We start from the raw sequence: 17,611 nt of genomic DNA, 5'->3' as shown, positions 1-17,611 counted from the left end.
AAAACTTTTAAATTTAAATGTGTATGTTTAAATTGCCTACTGATGCAGAAATAGGAGAAAAACATGACTGAAGTTTGCTAAATTTTACAACATACTATGATACTACTTCCTGGGAAACATCCCAACATTTTTTGCACCGAGTGTTTGGGGGGAGGGGGGGAGGAGAGAGAAAAGAAATTACAGAAGTAGTAGTTACAAAACCTGGCCAAAACAAGGTCAAAGCAGGGGAAAAAATGCTGTTTCTGCCACACAGCAGCTCAGTATGAAGGTTCCTCAATAAAAGTGCTCCATTACCAAGAAGCATGCTACAGAATTCTGGTTTTTAAATTAGTATTTGGCGATTTTCAGTGATATAAGACCACACCCCTGTATGCTCAGAAGCAAAGCTACTCCAGAGCTACAAATTTCACATTATTCAGAAAGTACTCTGGGGTCTGCCATTTTCCAGTGCATTTAGTGAAGCATTCAGAGGCTGTTTCCTTTCACTTTCAGACATATTAATGATTTAAGCCATTTTGTTTCACTTTCAGACATATTAATGATTTAAGCCATTTTGTTTCATTTTGTACACAGCAGCTCCAGGCAATCACACAAAATACAGTAGCATCAGCATGATTCCCTAAAAACAGAGGTTCTTCTCACACCCCTGACTAGGGGGATTCAGTGGAGGAAAAGAGCTGCAGTCAATAAAATTGCTCACAGCATGCAAGTTTAAGCACCAGCCACTCTGAAAACAGAGAGGATCTGACTGAACGATCTTAGATTGTGTGCACTTCAGCACTTCAACCAAAGTGCATCCATCATCCTAATACTGAAGTATATTGCTCCAGCTTTAAGTCACCAGAAGACAAGCAGCTAGTTAAAAACAATCACGCTCCAGACAACTTGCTTTCCCCTTCCCCCCGCTGCCTCTGTATCAGAGGCGGGAGGGAGAGGGGGAGCAGGAGCCGGTTCTGGGGGGAGCCATCTTAGAAGCCGGTTCCCCCCAGCACCAGCTCCGCGGTGCTGCCTGTCCCCTGAGCTGCTGGCTCTATCATCTCATGGAGCAGCCTCTGTCTGTGTGGAGCTTGGACCCCCTTCTCCCGCAGACAGGGACTGCTGCCACCCCGTGCTGTTGGTCTCTGTATCAGAGGCAGCAGCGCAGGGCGGCAGGCAAGCGGTCTACGCAGGGAGCTGGTTTTTAAACTGGCTCCACTCGCGGACCAGCTCCCCTTGCCAGAGGCAAGCAGCGTGGGGCGGCACAGGGCTCCCTAGGAGCAGGGCCAGGAGTGCGCTGGCTGACAGCCCTGCCTTGGGGACTATCGAATAGTCGTGTAACCACAAACGTTTCATGCGGTTACATGACTATTCAATTGTAACATTCCTAGGCCAAAACACACAGTGCACAGTTTCCACACCAAGAAGCAGGGTACAGAAAAGTTACTTTTAATATCATGCTCTTATGAGGTGGGTGAAATCTTGTTATTGGTTGAACTCTTTCTAAGAGATCAGGACTGTGAGGTATGTCACCACCACCTATCCTTAGTGTTAAACTCTCGTGAGCTGCCTGAGGCCCACGGCTTCTGGCCACACAAGCACTTCTTGTAGGTTTAGGCAGGCCTTGCTCTCTGTGCATGCTAGAGATAGACACACTCCTGTCACTATGTAGACTAGTGATAGAAATGTAGCCGTGTTAGTCTGGGGTAGCTGAAGCAAAATGCAGGACAATGTAGCACTTTAAAGACTAACAAGATGGTTTATTAGATGATGAGCTTTCGTGGGCCAGACCCACTTCCTCAGATCAAATAGTGGAAGAAAATAGTCACAACCATATATACCAAAGGATACTCTGAACTGTCATTCATGTTAAAATTCGACACCCTCCAAAAAGGAATGAAAAAACACTCAAACTATCTTACCCATTACCAAGATAGCTTCCCCAATTATCACCTCTAATACCATTAACTCACAAACATCCCACTCTCCCCACCTCTATCATCAATTCACAGACACTTACCTTCCTTCCTCCCCCCCTCCCCCTCCTCCTGTTCTGAAATGTTATTTGTCCTTTTCATATGTGTTCATTTTTTTTTTAATTGTATCCTTTGGTATATATGGTTGTGACTATTTTCTTCCACTATTTGATCTGAGGAAGTGGGTCTGGCCCACGAAAGCTCATCATCTAATAAACCATCTTGTTAGTCTTTAAAGTGCTACATTGTCCTGCATTTTGCTCCTGTCACTAGACACTCTCAGAAATTAACAGGCTTGCCGGCTCCCAAGGGTGAGTATGCGCACATCTTGATTGTACAGTTCAGTATCAGGTCCTTGACAACATCACAGCACAGATGTATTTATAGTGAAAACAACCATATGTTTATTATTAAAGATTAAGATCTAAGAGACAGCAAGCGAGGATAACAAGCGGGAACAGAAATGGTTATATATAAAACAAAGGTATAACATGCCTCATATGTACATCTTGCTCTATCATTATGAGGATCATTAAGTCACAAGCTTCTATCAGACACCTCACACAACCCTTTTTTAGATAAATACTATGAGAGCAACATGTTAGGCGCAATGAGCTTGTCAGGCCCGACTGGCATTGCTGTTACAGAAGAGCAAACCCTTTGCCAATTGGCACTGCAGGGATCTAAGCATCGCAATGGGTTCAGACAGGAAGCACGGGGATTTCCATCGGGTTATTCTGTATTAGTACTTCCTGAAAGCGTCAGAAAGAAAACATACCACATAAGTCACAAGGTAATCAGTCACGACAATCTAAGCAAGACAAAATATTGATCCCTGAAAATACAGGTTCCCTGCATCCCTTTCTCTCCTAACTAGTTCCACTGGACTGATGCAATGATTGATTCATGTGATGGATGAGAACCCACATAATAAAGGAAGACACCCCAAGGTATGTTTGCTGTCATCACTGAAAAGCACTCTACCTCAATCTCGCAAACTTTAATGCACATGTGTAACTTCATGCACATAAAGTTACTTATGCGCTACACAAGGTATCACTTAGAACTCATAGGCCTACCACCATAGGGCCTACAGTACAATACATTCAAAGGGGCGACTAGCGAACCGTTTCCTGTTGCATTAAGTCTCATTTAAGCACCAGGACAAGCAAAGGAGATGGGCACATTATAAAGTAAGTTCACATCTTTATGGTCAGAGCTAGGCTAACAGAAATTAGAGCAGTGCTTTCCAATTGCCTTTTTAAAAAATTCAAACAGCTCTAATCTACCATGAGCAGGAGTGAATCAAGCCTACAATAGCCAAAGATTTAAGCTGTGCAAACGTTATATAACGTGATGTAACAAGCTTACACGGATAGGTTCAGGCTATTTTAAAACCCTCCCTATTAAAAAATAAATAAATCACAGACACACATCCTAAGCTCAGTGAGGACAAATGCTTTCCTGAGCAAGAAAGGATCCCAATTAAACCACCCCACCAGGCCCATGGGGAATGCAGGACTAAGAGTAGAGACCACAACCCATAAGAAACCCGTGATCATAGAATCATAGAATAATAGGACTGGAAGGGACCTCGAGAGGTCATCGAGTCCAGCCCCCCGCCCTCAAGGCAGGATCAAGCTCTGTCTACACCATCCCTGACAGATGTCTATCTAACCTGTTCTTAAATATCTCCAGAGAGGGAGATTCCACCACCTCCCTTGGCAATTTATTCCAATATTTGACCACCCTGACAGTTAGGAATTTTTTCCTAATGTCCAATCTAAACCTCCCCTGCTGCACTTTAAGCCCATTACTCCTTGTCCTGTCCTCAGAAACCAAGAGGAACAAATTTTCTCCTTCCTCCTTGTGACACCCTTTTAGATATTTGAAAACCGCTATCATGTCCCCCCTTAATCTTCTTTTTTCCAAACTAAACAAGCCCAGTTCATGAAGCCTGGCTTCATAGGTCATGTTCTCTAAACCTTTAATCATTCTTGTCGCTCTTCTCTGTACCCTTTCCAATTTCTCCACATCTTTCTTGATGGAACAGCACCCACCTGTTTGGAAGGGACCTCATAAGAGAGACAGAGAGGCAAACTTGCTCCTCATTCCTCCTCCAGAATGCACAAGAAGAAAGCATCCATTAATGGTGGAGAGACATGGCTGCCCCAGGTCCAGTTTCTGGAGCTGCCTGCCAGCCTACGGTCCCAGCGGAGGCGCACTGACATTTCTGTCTCCCAATGAAGCGTGGTTGGAGTTCTCCCTAGCCCTCTTGCTAGCTGCACTACCAGTGGTTACTCTAGTGCCCCATCACTGTGGCCTAGCAGTTGCCCCGGCATCATACTAGAGATGCATCGGACCCTTCACCCATTTCTGTCCCTAACTGGGGTGATTTCAAGTCCTTTTTTCCCCCAACAAAAAGGGTCTACTTGATGACATCAGCAATAGCTGCTTCCAGATCCTCTCTAACACCACTGCTACAGGCACTACCCCCACCAAAGCTTGCTCAACATCTTCTGAGTTGCTTGCAGCCTATACGCTGCCTTCTGCCTCTCCCCCACACTCCTCTGCTCCTCTCCCAGTTTTAATCAGAACTGTGGGACAGAAATGAATGGCCTTCAGGCACCCACCTTCTGCCCCCAACATCTGCAGCAATTGCCTTTGGGCTGGAGTACAGCTGGAGAAGGTACTATAGACTCTTTTGAAAGAGCTGGGTGTACTCAAATTACTGGAGTTCCATTCAGTCTTCAGTTGTTAACAACTGAATCCAGTGTCTCCCCCTCCAGGGTGGCAATGCAGACAAAAAAGAAAAATGAAAGGAAACTGTCCTAACATATTTGTGAGCATTATTATGCCTTCCCCCTTCTGTTCTAACCCTTTTGAAGTAGCAACTGTTTATTTTACCGTTGGTTAGTGAGAGTTCTGCATTTCCCACAAGAGATTTAACCGATCACTGCTCTTCTGAATTATGACCTGTACCTTGAGAGTAGGCAGGGGGCTCTTCCAGTCCAGTCCTCCATGGACAGTGGTGGCTGCTCCAGTCCAGACAGCTGCCCCACCATAGGAGGGGTTCTGCTCTGTCTGGACCCAGCCCTTCAGTTAACCAGTTACCACGTAAGCATGCAGGTAAGACTAATGCTTACTGGGTAACCAGTTAATCTTGTACATTCCTAGTTGACAGATGGAGCTGGGTGGGAAAATGAGAAGCTTGTAAAGACACAGTTAAAAACTTTAGCATTTGTTGTCTCCGGTATGTATTTAGAGACTTTTTAACAAACCAAGACCTTGTCTACATGATGTTTTAGTCTACTCTAAAGGAGTCTAAATTCTGAGGCATTCCAGTGTGTTACACAACAATTGGCCCTCTTCCCCAAGCACAGAGGAGCTGATCTATCCCAAAGGGCACAAGACAGAGTGACTGGGAAACATAATCATGATTCAAACAACATTGTACCACTGGAATTAAACATTGGACATTTCTGTGGTATAGAAATCAAGAGCTGATGCTAATTGGCTGCTCCATATCATGCCATTTAACATTATCTGTTCCCTGCAGTCCACACATCTGGAATCCTGATGCAAAGCTCACCTGAAAACAAGAGGTTTACATAAGGAAAATAGCTTCCACTGACTTCAAATTAGGTCCATGAGCTCTTGGAATATCTGATTCAATAAAACTGTTATGATTTAATCCTAAAACGTTTTATAAATTCATTTGGAACACAGATAAAACAGCCTCCATACAAATATCATGGATGTTTTTCAGAGTTCAATTACTCCTGAGAGGTTTAGAATATTCTGTTTTAAAGGGCACACATCCAACACAAGCCCAAACCTCACAAAAGTTCAGCTTTAATAATTAGCCCTTTTGTCTTAATTACTCTGAGTAGGCTTTTCCAAAGAGATATAAAGAACTAAAATAACTTTTTTAAATTTTGGTATGAAAACAAACACAAGGAAACTCAGGGCTATATTTAAGTTATCTAAAAAAGAAAAACAAACATTCCTAACCATGGCAATGGGAATTTGTATTACAAACCAACGCCTTGTTTATAGCTTGTTATGTAACAAACTTTGTAAGGTGGGGTCCCAGAGAATGTAGCAACCACTTTCAGAGGCCTAAGGGGTCAGGCATTCTCTCTACCTAGCTTGTGTGTGTACATAAACACTATAATTTATATATACAGATATAGATATATAAAGAGAGAGCCTTTCAAAACCTCCATTGCAAATAATTGCACATCTGTTCCAGAGACTGCAAAAGTGGAAAAATACAGTAATGCTCTTAAGTCAGGGGCAGCAATAATTTTCGCAGTGGGGCTACTTCATGAATTTTGGTACATGGTTATGGGCCAGCTCTGCATACCCTATGGCAAGCAAGCTAGCAAGGGAGGGAGAGAGACACAGACTTTGTAACACAGATTGAGTGTGTGTGGCAAAGAGGCTGGGAGAGTGTGTGTGGCACAAAAGCAGTGTGGCACAGGCTGGGTGTGCGTGACAGCGACACAGAGAATGTGTGTGCTGACGACTGATGGGGAAGTTGGAGAGAAGCCACATGCTGTCTCTTTAAAACCAGGAAAGCTGTCCTGCTCTGTTGTCTCTTCCTCCCCCGCTCTCTTACAAACAACGCACTGACTTTTAAGACAGGCACTCCTCTGAGTCACTTTCCATCCATGCTTCAGATTGGAGCAGCTCTGCTATGGTCTACTTCTCCCTGACCCCTGCTCTGCAGAGATGGAATACAGGGGCTGGGGGGACACCCTGACTTCAGCAGCTGTAGACAGGCATGTAGGCAGGTCTCTGATACTTTTATCACCATGTAACAAAAGCCTGGTCAGATCAAGTTCTCATGGCTGAACAGATTGAACCTCTCTAGTCTGGCACCGTTGGGACCTGACCAGCATCAAAGCAGAGAATTTGCCAAACCACGAGGAGGTCAGTATTGTCTAGCAGCATTACCAACGCTTCCACTGCGTACGGGGCTCTCAGAAGACATTGAGGGGTACATTAGAGCTAAACGACAGCACAGAACACTGGGAGCCAGGACTGGTGGCTGGAAACAAACTTTATGGGACAACAGGAAACTGGACATCTGGCAAGTGGACATCTGGATAACTAAAACCATGACAGTCCGATGTTGTTGGACCAGAGAGTGCCAGACAAGACGCAACATTTCTGTTGCAATATGGATCAAATTCTCCTAGGGTAAATGAACCAAAGATCAGCTCCCAGCCAGTAGCAGATATATTCTGTGTGGATACCCCAACCATACAGGATTCCTCACTTTAAAAAGGCAGATCCATTTTTAAGAGAACTATCTCTATCAACACTCAGATAAAGATTTAGATAATAAAATCAGAGGGCAGAATCTGGAATTAAGGCTGGGTAAGAGAAACACTGGAAGCAATACACTGTAAATATGTACTGCTTCCCTTTTCACTACCTGTATACCTGTAGCACAGCTGCATATTTCACACTAGCAGCTGCCTGAAGGGAAAGAGAATATTTGCATAATTGAGAAGCTGAAAAATACAACACAGTCTATGTCATTCAGATAGGGTTGCCAGATTGCTGAAACAAAAATACCGAACACACACCCGTCCCCAAAAAAAACCACCGGGAAAAAAATTTGTTGAAGGAAAAAAAGGGGGAGGGAGGGACCAAAGTTGTTGAGCCCTATCCACTTCTAAGTGACTCTTTGCCAAAAGACTGTGCACCACCACATCCATTTTAATTTAAAAAATATATATATTTCTAGAGCTTATGATTGTGCAGAAAAACTTGTCAAGTACAGGAAACCCCTGACATGCAACCGCCCAAGTTCCAACCCCCTGCACTTACAACCTCCGCCTGTTTTTGTAAGTGTGGAAGGGGCCGAAAACCCCCAACTTACATCCTCAGCCCGCATTTACAATGGCGCATGGTGCCATTGTAACCGACTTGCAACGCTTCTCCGGTAACCAATCGCATTACAAGTCAGGGGCCGCCAGTATATTCTGTCTACAAATAGCTTAGCGCAACAACTGAATGAGAGGCAAAGTAATTCCCCTGCTTGTGACGGGGGTATTAACTCTGAAATATAGAGGAGCGTCTACGAAGCAGCTCTATTTCAAAATAATGGCCGTTATTCCGAAATAACAATGCGAGCATTTACACAGCAATTCTCTTATTTCAAAATATATTTGAAATAACAGAAGGCTTATTCCAACTTCTGTAAACCTCATTCCATGAGGAATAACACCAATTCCAAAATAGCTATTTCGGAATAGCAGTAGTGTGGATGCTCTACTGCTGCTATTTCGAAATAGCTCCTCCCCAGGGCCATTCAAAGATATTACTCACCTGCGCCTCCTGGGGCTCTAAATCGAGGTAGCAAGTCCACATTAGGGACGCCTGCCTCAGACTAATTTTGAGGCTTCCCTATAGTGTAGATGTGCTATTTTGAAATAAGCTATTTCAGAGTATTTCTTCCAGAATAAACTTATTTTAAAATAAACATGCAGTGTAGACGTACCCTAAGTGACAATAAGTGACACATTGTTTAAACTGCTCATTGCTTACCTTAACATCTAACTTCTATGCTTATTTTACAAGAGGCACCCAAAGCCAAAGGTGTCTCTAACCAGTGGTCAAGTCCTCCATCTTTTCCCCACATAACTCCTATAACACAGTTAAATACTTACAACACAGTGTGTTGCGCTGGGGCTACGTCTAGACTGGCATGATTTTCTGCAAATGCTTTTAACAGAAAAGTTTTCTGTTAAAAGCATTTGCGGAAAAGAGTGTCTAGATTGGCACGGACACTTTTCCGCAAAAGCACTTTTTGTGGAAAAGCGTCCGTGCCAATCTAGATGCGCTTTTGCACAAAAAAGCCCCGCTCGCCATTTTCGCGATCGGGGCTTTTTCGCACAAAACAAATCTGAGCGGTCTACACTGGCCCTTTTGTGCAAAAGCTTTGCACAAAAGGACTTTTGCCCAAATGGGAGCAGCGTAGTATTTCCGCAAGAAGCACTGATTTCAGACAGCAGGAAGTCAGTGTTCTTGTGGAAATTCAAGCAGCCAGTGTAGACAGCTGGCAAGTTTTTCCCGCAAAAGCAGCTGCTTTTGCGGAAAAACTTGCCGGTCTAGACAAAGCCTGCGTGTATAAAGTTGCACAGTGAGAAATGAAGGCATAGGAGTAGTAAAATCTAAAATCTAATCTAGTAAATCTAATGTAATTTGATATGAAATAAAAGAAGAAAAAAGCACTGCCTGTATTGCTTACTTTCAGATTTAATTCTGGATAAGCCTCCATCTATGAATGTACCTGCAGCTGACACAGGTTTTTCTAAATGAAGCACCAAGGAGCCGTACTAAGAGTACATGGGGCCTTGCCTTTAGAGTTGTCAGCAGCCTGTTTATATCACAGCTATTGTCACATCTAGCCAGCATCTTTAGTCACATCTGTACTATAACCCTTCCCTCTGGCCATCTCTGGATCATAAATAGATTTCATCCCAAGTTACCTCTTCCCAATGCAAAGGTAGTAAATGATCCTCCAGAGGCTACATTTACAGTAACTGGCTGGTTTATGAACTAGCAAATAAAACCTTCTGTGGGCTTCAGCTGAGGCAAAGAATCGCTGTGCAGCTTCTGATGCTTAACTCAGCTCAGTATTTTAAGACTTGGTCTTGGGTATTACTGATAGCTTACCCAATGGCACTTGTAGCTTTATTTACATTGTTATGGGTTGAGGGAAAGAACTGCCATGCACACTGCCTTGTCTTTTTGCCCCAATGCAGTTTCCCCTCACTTCCTGAAGCATCATCTGCAATCTCCCCTTGAGTCACTAGACCTACAACCTATATGTTCCACCCCATGACAAGGATTCCCATTAATCGGACAGTTTGTTTCTCTGGCTGTCTCTGCATTTGAGCTGGGATACATGTCTCCCAGCTCAAAGAGAGGGACCCGTCATAGCATCTAAAGAGAGCAGCGTGTCCATGGTGGCATGAGCAAGAGTTTGGGCTTGCCATCCCAGCATACAGCCAGTGGGTCGAGCAGGATTGTGTATCAGCCAAAATGGCCACATATGTCACTATTATGTTTAGGTGCTAGCTCAAGCTCAGAGGTACCTCTACATGACCTGCGAATCCCCCAGCATGAATAAGAACACAGAACATAAGAATGGTCTATCTAGCTCAGTATCCTGTCTTCCTACAGTAGCCAATACTATGTTCTTCAGACAGGAATAACTGGAACAGGCAATAATCAAGTTATCCATCTCCTATCACCCACTCCCAGCTTCTGGCAAACAACATGGTATTGCATCCCTGCCCAGCTTGGCTAAGTGTATGTCTACACTTGCACCTTCTTTCAAGAGAGGGATGTAAATGAAGACATTTGAAACTGCAAATGAAGCTGGGATTTAAATATCCTGTGCTTCATTTACATATTTGCGTTATGGCGCTATTTTGAAATAACAGATGCTGTTAAGACACGGTTATTTCGAGAGAAAACGCTTCTCTCGAAATAACCCTTATTCCTCACACAACGAGGTTTACCAGATATTTCAAGAGAAGGGTTCTCTCTCAAAATAACCGTGTCTTAACAGCGTCTGTTAATTCAAAATAGCGCTATTTCAAAATAGCGCTATAACGCAAATGAAGCATGGGATATTTAAATCCAGGCTTCATTTGCAATTTCGAATGTCTTCATTTGCATCCCTCTCTCAAAAGAGGGTGCAAGTGTAGACATACCCTAATGGATCCTTTACAGCAGTGGTCTCCAACCTTTTTATACCCAAGATCACTTTTTAAATGACAGAACAAGCCAAGATCTACCACCCTGTCCCTTCCTTGAAGCCCTGCTCCCTCTCTACTCTCTTCCTCTCAATCATTTGCGATCCTCAACCCTCATACTGCTGCTTCCCCCCCCCCCAATTCTTCTATAGGAAGAGGTTTTTCTAACATTTGGCCTGTCTAGACCGGACCAAATGTCAGAAAAACCCCTTCTTTTGGAAGCCCCCTTATTCCTCGTGGAAAGAGGAATATAGGGGTGACCGAAAGAGCATGTTTGCTCTTCCACTAAAAAAAGCGGAAGAACAAACACATCCCTGGATGCAGAAGAGTCTTTCTGGGATATCTCCAGAATCCTGAAAAACTCCTGCAGTCTAGTCGTACCCTCGCTGGGTTGAGACAGGATGTGTAGGCTTTGGGGTGGGAATAAGGGATTTGGGTGTGGGAAGCGGTGAAAGGTGCAAGTTCTCGGAGGAAATCTGGATGTAGGAGCTGGAGGAGAAGTGGACGCTGGCTCGGGGAGGGGGCCCCAGGCCGGGCAGTGTTGGGGTCAGATGTAGGGTTCGGGTACTAAGCAAGCCACAGGCTTGTGGATGTGAGGGTTCAGGAATTTGGTTTGGGGTATGTGAGGGGCTCAAGGCAGGGGGTTCCAGTGTATGACAGACTCAGATCTAGTGTCTGGGGGAGTGCAGGAGTGTTCTGATGCTGTGGCCAGATGGGGGCTTGTCCCCAACTGGGGGTTTGTTGGCCAGGCTTCATTTTTAAATAAAATACTATGTCAAACACAAAAAGTTTCGGCTCTACAGGCTTATCTAGCTCTTTCTTGAACCCTGCTACAATGGTTGCCTTCACAACATCCACTTGCACAGAGTTCCAGAGACTGTACAACATGTGGAAAATTACTTCCTTTAGTGGGTTTTAAACATGCTGCCTACTAATTTTATCCCCCCCTCATTTTTGTATTATGAAAAGAACTCAACAATATTTCCTTGTTCACTTTCCCCACATCAGTCCTAATTTTATAGGCTTCTATCATATCCTCCTGTGGCTCTCTCTTTTTCAAGCTGAAGAGTTGCAGTCTTATTAATCTCTCTTCATATGGAATCTGTTCCTTCCCCCGATCAGTTTAATAGCCCCTCTCTGTACCTTCCAATATACCTTATTTTAGATGGGGTGCATTCCAGTGTGCATGAATTTGCAGGTATCAACACTTAATTTTATCTACCACTTTTTTGCCCAGTCATCTAGTTTTGTGAGATCCGCTTTGTCACTTGTCAAAATCTGTGTGAGGGATGTGAAGGTTTAACCAGTTAACTGGTAAGCCCCACTCTTAATGGGTTAGGCTTGCCGGTTAAGGTTAACCCGTGGGGCTGGAGCAGTTCCCCATTCCACAGAGCAGCCTCTGTCTGTGGGGAGTCAGGATGCCCCATAGGGAGGGGCTGCATTGCCCCTCCACTCCAACTCTTCCCCCTTTTAATTGGTTAACCAGTTAAATAGTATGTTTAATCAGTTAGCCAATAAAACAGGTTTTTACATCCCTAGTCTGCATTGGACTTCACTATCTGAAGTAATTTTATATTGTCTTCAAAATTTGCCACCCGTTTAGCCCCCTTTCCAGGTCACTTATGAATACACTGAACAGCACCAGTTCCAGTACAGATCTGAGAGTCACTCCTATTTACCTCTCTCCATTTTGAAAACTGAATGGAAAGAGGTAAATAAATAAGCCTGATAAAACTGTATGCAGCAGAGCCAAATAAGCAAAAGAAAGTGAGGATACAGTTGAGTCACAACTCTACAGCAGCAAGAGAGAAAAGTAATTTCCTGTGTAAAGTCTCGTCATGTAAACACATCCTGAAAAAAAAAAGAAAAAAAAAAGCAAGCAGTAACACAAGTGAATCTTAACTTGAGAAAACTGATGTCAACAGAACTATTTATAGCCGGAAAGGAAAGCACTCACATAAGTGAGAGCAAGAACAGGGCCTAATTCATTCAGCTCACTACATTTGGCTTAGGAACATATATTGAAAGCATAGATATACATGTATATGTTCATCTATTTTTAATCTTTGGTTGAGCGGATAAGAGGTGGTGTCGTGGTTCACCCTACCATATGCAGAAGTGGGCAGGTATTAAAATATACAAGAACAAAGCCCATAGAACATTTCATTTAGATTTCAATACTGTGCCCATTTACAAGGATAGATACAGAAGGCCATCAGGATGATCACATTCCGGGTAAGCAAGGATGATACTAAACTGCTCAAGATAGTGAATATCAAAGCAGTAAAACCTTCAAAAAGATCCGACATCATTATGGCTATGGCTACACTGTAGCCTTCTTCTGGAAAAGCTTATGCAAATGAAGCGCAGAGTGGAATATCGCCACGATTCATTTGCATAATTAATTAGCTGCTGCTTTTGTGCAAGAGGCTTGTGTGTAAAAAGGAGCTGTGCAGACAGCTCTTTTTTTGCGCAAAACCCCCCTCTTGCGCAAGAGCCGTTCTTCCTCATTTTTTCAGGAAGAATGGCTCTTGCACAAGAGGGGGTGTGTGTGCAAAAAGGAACCATCTAGATAGCTCCTTTTTGTGCAAAAGCCTCTTGAGCAAAGGTGGCTGCTAATTAATTATGCAAATGAAGCACGGTGATATTCCACATCATGCTTCATTTGCATACGCTTTTCTGGAAAAAGGCTACAGTGTAGCCATAGCCTAAGTGATTAGGCAACAAAATGTCAAATGAAGCTTAATGTTAGTAAATGTAAAGTAATGCACATTGAAAAAAAAACAACCAGAACTACCCATACAATATGATGGGGACTAATTTAGCTGTAACTACTCAAGAGAGAGATCTTGGAGTCATTGTGGATAGTTCCCAGAAAACATGTGCAGCAGCAGTCAAAAAAGCAACCCGAATTTTGGGAATCATTAAAAAAGGGACAGAGAATACTACAGAGAATATTTTATTGCCTCTATATACAATAATGGCACGCCCACATCTTGAATGCTGCATACAAATGTGGTCACCTCATCTCAAAGAAGATATATTAGCATTGGAAAAGGTTCAGAAAAGGGTGACAAAAATTATTAGGGGCTTGGAACAGGTCCCATATGAAGAGAGATTAAAAAGACTGACTTTTCATCTTAGAAGAGAGGAGACTAAGGGGGGGATATGAGAGAGGTGTATAAAACCACAAGTGGTCTGGAAAAAATGAATAAGGAAAAGTTATTTACGTGTTCCCATAATTTAAAAACTAGGGATCACCAAATAAATTAGTAGCAGGTTTAAAATAAACAGACAGAAGCTTTTCTTCATGCAGCGCACAGTCAACCTGTGGAACTCCTTGCCACAGGATGTTGTGAAGACCAGGACTTTCAGGGTTCAGGAAAAAACTAGATAAATTCACGGAGGTGAGGTCCATCAATGGCTACTAGCCAGGATAAGTAGGAATGGTGTCCCTAGCCTCTATCAGAACCTGTAAATGGATGACAGGAGAGGGATCATTTGATGATTCCCTGTTTTGCTCTCTCCTTGAGGGGCATCTGGTATTGCCCACTGTCAAAAGACAGAATACTGGGCTAGATGGGCCTTTAGAGTGACCCAGTATGGCTGTTCTTCTATTTTTAAGCAGGCGTTGTACCCATACAGAAACCAGGTTTATTACAGTCAGGTTGCTCAGATATTTTAAACTTTTTCTCTCTGTTGCAACCCTAGCTTTGTAGAAACTCAGGCTTCCCAGGATTGAGAGAGCAGGTTTTGTGCGTTTCTATTTCAACGGAAATCTGATTATGAATGGGTCAACTTCAACAGTTTCCCCTTAAGATGATGTATCCTACATGCAAAGTAAGCACGTCCAGCCACTCAAAAAAACCAGCCAAAGGTCCAGGAACGCCAGGAAGAGGGCGGCTCTCGGAGCCAGTGCTTACTAGGAACTGGATTTCCCCGCAATGAACAATCCGGCAAACTGGCGAGCGGAGCCAGGGAAGCGGCTGCCGGCAGAAAGCGGTCTCTGTGGGGAGGGGTGTTTGTGGCAGCACCCAGCGAGGAGAGGGAGCGATGCGGCGGAACCCGGGGCAGAGGGCACGCTCCAGCCGAGGAACGGCTCACTCCGGACCTAAGCCGCAAGGCAGCTCCAGAGACGTTGTTCTCATTGGCCGCCCCCCAAGCGGCTGCCCCCAGGCACACAGGGAACTCGGCCTGCCCCACAGCCGCGCCCACCAGGCGACCCCCAGCCCCGGCGCGCTCCACACAAGGGCCCCGATGCTGCCCGCGGCGGCTCCCCGGGAGGGAGTTTCCTTGGCTCCCGAGGCGCCCCGCTGCCGGCACCTGAGGGGGGCGCCAGGGGCGGGGAGGCGCCGGGGCCTCGCTCCTACCTGCGGGCGCGGGGCTCTCGGCGAAGCGAGGCGGCGGCTCGTCCGGTGGGCCCTGGGCGCTGGCGGGGCGGGGCGGGGCGGCTGACGAGCGCGCTGCCGCCCTGGCGGGGAGGAGCCAGCAGCCCGCGGCGCCCCTGAGCGCGCTGGAGGCGGGGCGCGTAACGGGCAGGTGTGGCGTCACCGCTCTGCGCTCCGAGCGGGCCGCGCGGCGCTCAGGCGGGAACAGGGCGGCGCAGCACTTCAGCAATTTAGGTTATTAGGGGATGAGCTTTCGTGGGCCAGACCCACTTCCTCAGGTCAAACAGCGGAAGAAAATCGTCACCACCATATATACCAAAGGGTACAATTAAAAAAATGAACACACATGAAAAGGACAAATCACATTTCAGAACAGAAGGGGGGGGAGGTAAATGTCTGAGAGCTAATATTAGAGGTGATAATGGGGGGAGCTGTCTTTGTAATGGGTAAGATAATTAGCATCTTTATTCAAACTTAAGTGTAAAGTGTCAAATTTGAGAGTGAATGACAGTTCAGAGGATTCTCTTTCAAGTGCAATCCTAAAAGGCCTTTGAAACAGGATGCAGGTAATCAAGTCGTTGAGACAATGTCCTTTCTGGTTGAAATGGCAAGAAACTGTTTTTTCTGTGAGATCCTGTCTAATATGTTTTGTGGGCATTGATCCTTTGGCAGTGTCTGAGATGTTTGTCCAATGTACATAGCAGATGGACACTGTCGGCCCATGATAGCATAAATTATATTTCTGGATGTGCAGGAATGTGTTCTTAATCTTATAACTTGAGTTAAGAAATTTGATTTGTCCTTTTCATATGTGTTCATTTTTTTAATTGTATCCTTTGGTATATATGGTTGTGACAATTTTCTTCCACTATTTGATCTGAGGAAGTGGGTCTGGCCCACGAAAGCTCATCATCTAGTAAACCATCTTGTTAGTCTTTAAAGTGCTACACAGTCCTGTTTTTTGTTTCAGCGACACCAGACAAACAGCTACATTTCTATCACCACCTCAGGTTGGGCTTCGCTCAGTTTTTACTACCCCTGCTTATGGATGCCGAGGGAGCTAATCCTGATAGACAGGGGTTCCTGGTGTCAGATTTGGCTGCCAGTGCGCCAGCCACTGGTCCAGAGGGCGCTAATGTAAATAGATGGGGGCTCACGTTTCAGCCTGTGCACCTCCACTGGTCCAGCAGGGCCTTTTGCATGCCCTGGTCTGGGGGAAGCTAATCATGGTAGATAAGGGTTCACTGTCCGATTTGGGTGCCTGTGCACCTGCCACTTTCACATCCTCTGCGCTTCAGCACTGCCCTTGCCGTGCCCCCTAGTGTTCTAGCAGTAATTTACAGGGGGCGGGTGCTTTCCAATCACTGGGCCCTGAGGGAGCTGCCCCTCTCCATGCCCTCCCAGTTGTTGGAACACTGGCTAGACCCTAATTCAGTTTCTCAATACCATGATGTAGGCTACATTTATACTGTAGCATTTTTCCAGGATGGCCAGTGTCAGACCTACATGTGGGATCAGCTTGGGTGGCAGGGCAAAAACGTGTGCCACCATCTGCTACATGGCACACCCAGCTCCTGATCCTCATGCTATGCCTATGCCCCCTGCCCCTGCCTCCCCCAGCCAGATCTGATCCTGCTCCAGCCCTACTCACCTGTTCTCCCCGGAACCAAGTCAGCACTTCCTGCTGTGCGCCACTCCTAGCCCTGAGCCCCCCTCCACCATCCCAAGTTTTTTTTTTTTCATAAAAGTAATACAAAGGTTTTGTTTTTCAACTCAAAACTGGTGTCTTTATTGACTGTACAGGGAAGGGAGTGGTTGTGGTAGGAAAGGCATGGGGGGCGGGGGGGGGAGGAGTACAGGCCCCTGCAGGGAGGCCCTGGAGAGAGGTATGGGTCCTTGACAAACTCCCAGTCAGGGCTCCCAGATGCGTGCGCACTCCCTCCCCACCCCTGATGGGCCTTGCAGAATGCAGCTGTGCACAGGAACTTGAAGGCCCTTCCGTCCCAGCTAGGTTAAGAAAAACCAAGAGAAAGAACTTGTATTATCAATACAATATTCCTGTTGTAAGCATAATGACTAGACAGAAAAGTAACAAAGTAATTTTCTCATGGAGGAGAAACCCACCATGGACCAGAAGCTTAGTTACAAAAGAGAGCAAAAAGCATTTTTAAATGCACAGACATCAGATCCCATTTCCCAAACCATAATACCTAATGATTTATCTAAACTTTACCCTACTTACAGAAGAGTGAAGAATTGTTTTAGAGAGAGACAGACACATGTCTGTCTCCTTCAGTAGCTGGAGGGAATTGCTAAGGACAAAGGAAGGAAAAAATCAAAATTCCTTTGTCCCAGTTTGAAATTCCTATCTACATGCCTATTGGCCACTTCACCATGCTTAGGTGTAGTTAACCCCTTAGTCCCCAGGCTGCTAGCCATCTCTCATGATCATGAGAACTATCCACGGCAGTCAACCAGGGCCTGCAGC

The 17,611-nt window shown here is 45.0% G+C and overlaps 1 protein-coding gene across 1 annotated transcript in view; it reads right to left on the bottom strand.

The window, feature by feature from the left end:
- Nucleotides 1-15,262, bottom strand: part of ANXA11 (annexin A11) — a 45,773-nt gene extending 30,511 nt beyond the window's left edge. Inside the window, exon 1 of the mRNA XM_075934765.2 lies at nt 15,106-15,262. The gene's annotated coding sequence lies outside the window, so the exon portion shown is untranslated. The remainder of the gene's footprint in view (nt 1-15,105) is intronic.
- Nucleotides 15,263-17,611: the final 2,349 nt, after the last annotated feature.

The sequence above is a fragment of the Pelodiscus sinensis genome, chromosome 8 (assembly GCF_052426305.1).
Source record: "Pelodiscus sinensis isolate ZL-2025 chromosome 8, ASM5242630v1, whole genome shotgun sequence".
Taxonomy (NCBI): Eukaryota; Metazoa; Chordata; order Testudines; family Trionychidae; genus Pelodiscus; species Pelodiscus sinensis.
The sequence above is the reverse complement of the archived record's forward strand: the minus strand, read 5'-3'. Positions and strand labels throughout refer to the sequence as shown.